Below are 5,142 nucleotides of genomic sequence, written 5' to 3'. Positions count from 1 at the left end.
AACTCCTCAACAAAATGTTAGCAAATTGAATTCCACAATGTATACAGAATTATACAATACTACCCAGAGGGATTTATTCCAGATATGCAAGACTGGTTCAATATTTGGAAATCAATTAGTGTAATTTACCACATCAACAGGCTAAAGAAGAAAATTCATATGATCATACCAAGTGATGCAGAAAAAAAGTTTTGACAGTATAAAGGAATGAAATACTGACATGTATAACAGCATGGATGAATCTCAAAAACACTATTCAGAAGGAAAAAAGCCAGACTCATAGGAATATATACTGTCAGATTCCATTTACATGAAACTCTAAAGAAGATAAATCTAATCTTTGATAGAAATCAAAACAGTAGCTTCCTTGGGTTGGAGGGACTAACTGCAAATGCGCTTTAGCACTTTCTGCAGTGATATATAGGATCTGTGTCATGATAAGGCTATAGGTTACATGGGCATGTGCATTTGTCAAACTCTACATTTAAGATCTGTGAATTAAAGTATACTTCAATAAAATAAAGGTTTCATAAAGAAAAAATGGGCACTCTATAAAGGAATGTTAATAAGTGATTGGCATTGTTCTCAATATTATTTTTATTTTTTTAAATCAGGGGATTCTTTTTTCAACCAATATAATTTGTATTTTAAAGAGTATCTAGGATATAGAGGCTATCAATAATCGTTTGTTGTTGGGTTAATGACTGAGTGGGAATATTCAAAGGTATATTTCAAATTATGTTCAGTTCTGTGAATTCCATTTACTAAATAAAAATAATTTCTTTTCACAGTTACTCTGACAAGTAAATGATACATTACATATTACACAAACTGCTCTGTAATGGTGGTGGTGGTGATGGTGGTGATGGTGGTGGTCAGAGGTGTGATTGAGATTGCGTTGCATGCTGTTGATGCTCTTGAAAATCTAATCTCACCATCAATGGTGCCTCCATTTTTCTGCGGAAATAAAATCTTTGCCTCCATACCTCTTCTATAAGTGGGTCTGTATGTAAAACATCCAAAGACTGATGGGAAATGATGGTACTATTCTAAAAGTCCTATAATACAGTTAACAATAAACCTTGGTCTCTCATCCCTTACTCCACAGTGACAGAAGACAAAGAGCCCTTAAATATTTATATGTTCTGTTTAGGGCTTCACTCTGACCAAGATGATTAACAATGTACCTTGATGTATACAATATGTAAATTAATATGATATAGTCCTAGAAAAAGCAAATAAATTTCTGAAAATTAAATCCTATTTTTTGTTATTATATCCTAGGGAGTTTTTATTTTTAAATTTTTTTAATTTTTTATTTTTTCCCCAGCTGCTGTGCATGTTGTGTTTTTTTTTAATTTTTTTCTTGTTATGTTAATCACCATACATTACATCATTAGTTTTTGATTTAGTGTTCCATGATTCATTGTTTGTGCATAACACCCAGTGCTCCACGCAGAATGTGCCCTCTTTAATACCCATCACCAGGCTAACCCATCCCCCCACCGCCCTCCCCTCTAGAACTCTCAGTTTGTTTTTCAGAGTCCATCATCTACCATGGTTCTTCTCCCCCTCCGACTTATTCCCCTTCATTCTTCCCCTCCTGCTATCTTCTTCTTTTTTTGTGCTTAACATATACTGCATTGTTTCTTTCAGAAGTACAGATCTGTGATTCAACAGTCTTGCACAATTCACAGCACTCACCATAGAACATACTCACCCCAATGTCTATCACCCAGCCACCCCAGCCCTCCCACCCCCCACCACTCCAGCAACCCTCAGTTTGTTTCCTGAGATTAAGAATTCCTCATATCAGTGAGGATATGAGGAATAACATAACATAACAGCATAACACCCTCCAGTTTCATCCACGTTGTTGCAAACTGCAAAATCTCATTCCTTTTGATGGCTGCATAATATTCCATTGGGCATATATACCACATCTTCTTTATCCATTCATCTGTCCATGGACATCTTGGCTCTTTCCACAGTTTGGCTATTGTGGACATAGCTGCTATAAACATTGGGGTGCACGTACCCCTTCGGATGACTACATTTGTATTTTGGTGATAAATACCCAGTAGTGCAATTGAGGATCGTATGGTAGGTCTATTTTCAACTATTTGAGGAACCTCCATACTGATTTCCAGAGTGGTTGCACCAGCTTGCATTCCCACCAACAGTGTAGGAGGGTTCCCCTTTCTCCGCATCCACGCCAACATCTGTCGTTTCCTGACTTGTTCATTTTAGCCATTCTGAATGGTGTGAGGTGGTATGTCATTGAAGTTTTGATTTGGATTTCCCTGATGCCGAGTGATGCTGAGCACTTTTTCATGTGTCTGTTGGCCATTTGGATGTCTTCTTTGGAAAAATGTCTGTTCATGTCTTCTGCCCATTTCTTGATTGGATCATTTGTTCTTTGGGTGTTGAGTTTGATAAGGTCTTTATAGATCTTGGATACCAGCCCTTTATCTGTAGTGTCATTTGCAAATATCTTCTCCCATTCTGTCAGTTGTCTTTTGGTTTTGTGGACTGTTTCTTTTGCTGTGCAAAAGCTTTTTATCTTGATGAAATCCCAAGAGTTCATTTTAGCCCTTGCTTCCCTTGCCTTTGGCGATGTTTCTAGGAAGAAGTTGCTGCGGCTGAGATCGAAGAGGTTGCTACCTGTGTTCTCCTTTAGGATTTGGATGGACTCCTGTCTCACGTTTGGGTCTTTCAACCATTTGGAGTCTATTTTTGTGTGTGGTGTGAGGAAATGGTCCAGTTTCATTCTTCTGCATGTGGCTGTCCAATTTTCCCAACACCAATTGTTGAAGAGACTGTCTTTTTTCCATTGGACATTCTTTCCTGCTTTGTTAAAGATGAGTTGACCATAGAGTTGAGGGTCCATTTCTGGGCTCTCTCTTCTGTTCGATTGATCTATGTGTCTGTTTTTGTGCCAGTACCATATTGTCTTGATGATGACAGCTTTGTAATAGAGTTGGAAGTCCGGAATTGTGATGCTGCCAGCTTTGCTTTTTTTTTTCAATATTCCTCTGGCTATTCGGGATCTCTTCTGGTTCCATACAAATTTTAGGATTATTTGTTCCATTTCTTTGAAAAAAGTGGATGGCATTTTGATGGCGGTTGCATTGAATGTGTAGATTGCTCTAGATAGCATTGACATCTTCACAATGTTGGTTCTTCCAATCCATGAGCATGGAATGTTTTTCCATTTCTTTATGTCCTCTTCAAATTCTTTCATGGGTATTTTATAGTTTTCTGAGTACAGATCCTTTGCCTCTTTGGTTAGATTTATTCCTAGGTATCTTATGGTTTTGGGTGCAACTGTAAATGGGATCGACCCCTTGATTTGTCTCTCTTCTGTCTTGTTGTTGGTATATAGGAATGCCATTGATTTCTGTGCATTGATTTTATATCCTGCTACTTTACTGAATTTCTGTGTGAGTTCTAGCAGCTCTGGGGTGGAGTCTTTTGGGCTTTCCACATACAGTATCATATCATCTGCAAAGAGTGAGAGTTTGACTTCCTCTTTGCTGATTTGGATGCCTTTGATTTCTTTTTGTTGTCTGATTGCTGTGGCTAGGACTTCTAATACTATGTTGAATAGCAGTGGTGAGAGTGGACATCCCTGCCGCGTTCCTGACCTTAGGGGGAAAGCTCTCAGCTTTTCCCCATTGAGAATGATATTCGCTGTAGGTTTTTCATAGATGGCTTTTATGATACTGAGGTATGTACCCTCTATCCCTATACTCTGAAGAGTTTTGGTCAAGAAAGGATGCTGTACTTTGTCAAATGCTTTTTCTGCATCTATTGAGAGGGTCATATGATTCTTGTTCTTTCTTTTCTTAATGTATTGTATCACGTTGATTGATTTGCGGATGTTGAACCAACCTTGCAGCCCAGGGATAAATCCCACTTGGTCATGGTGAATAATCCTTTTCATGTATTGTTGGATCCTATTGGCTAGTATTTTGGTGAGAATTTTTGCATCCATGTTCATCAAGGATATTGGTCTGTCATTCTCCTTTTTGATGGGGTCTTTGTCTGGTTTTGGGATCAAGGTAATGGTGGCCTCATAAAATGAGTTTGGAAGTTTTCCTTCCATTTCTATTTTTTGGAACAGTTTCAGGAGAATAGGTATTAATTCTTCTTTAAATGTTTGGTAGAATTCCCCTGGGAAGCCATCTGGCCCTGGGCTTTTGTTTCTTGGGAGATTTTTGATGACTGCTTCAATTTCCTTAGTGGTTATAGGTCTGTTCAGGTTTTCTATATCTTCCTGGTTCAGTTTTGGTAGTTGATACATCTCTAGGAATGCACCCATTTCTTCCAGGCTATCTAATTTGCTGGCATAGAGTGGCTCATAATATGTTCTTATAATTGTTTTTATTTTTTTGGTGTTGGTTGTAGTCTCTCCTCTTTCATTCATGATTTTGTTGATTTGGGTCATTTCTCTTTTCTTTTTGATAAGTCTGGCCAGGGGTGTCTAAATCTTGTTAATTCTTTCAAAGAACCAGCTCCTAGTTTCGTTGATCTGTTCTACTGTTCTTTTGGTTTCTATTTCATTGATTTCTGCTCTGATCATTATTATTTCTCTTCTCCTGCTGGGTTTAGGCTTTATTTGCTGTTTTTTCTCTAGCTCCTGTAGGTGTAGGGTTAGGTTGTGTATTTGAGACCTTTCTTGTTTCTTGAGAAAGGCTTGCATTGCTATATACTTTCCTCTTAGGACTGCCTTTGCTGTATCCCAAAGATTTTGAACAGTTGTGTTTTCATTTTCATTGATTTCCATCAATTTTTTTAATTCTTCTTTAATTTCCTGGTTGACCCATTCATTCTTTAGTAGGATGCTCTTTAGCCTCCATGTATTTGAGTTCTTTCTGACTTTCCTCTTGTGATTGAGTTCCAGTTTCAAAGCATTGTGGTCTGAAAATATGCAGGGAATAATCCCAATCTTTTGGTAGCGGTTGAGACCTGATATGTGACCTAGGATGTGATCAATTCTGGAGAATGTTCCATGGGCACTAGAGAAGAATGTGTATTCCATTGCTTTGGGATGGAATGTTCTGAATATGCCTGTGAAGTCCATTTGGTCCAGTGTTTCATTTAAAGTCTTTATTTCCTTGTTGATCTTTTGCTTAGATG

Source organism: Zalophus californianus, chromosome 3, assembly GCF_009762305.2.
Source record: "Zalophus californianus isolate mZalCal1 chromosome 3, mZalCal1.pri.v2, whole genome shotgun sequence".
NCBI lineage: Eukaryota > Metazoa > Chordata > Mammalia > Carnivora > Otariidae > Zalophus > Zalophus californianus.
The sequence above is the reverse complement of the archived record's forward strand: the minus strand, read 5'-3'. Positions refer to the sequence as shown.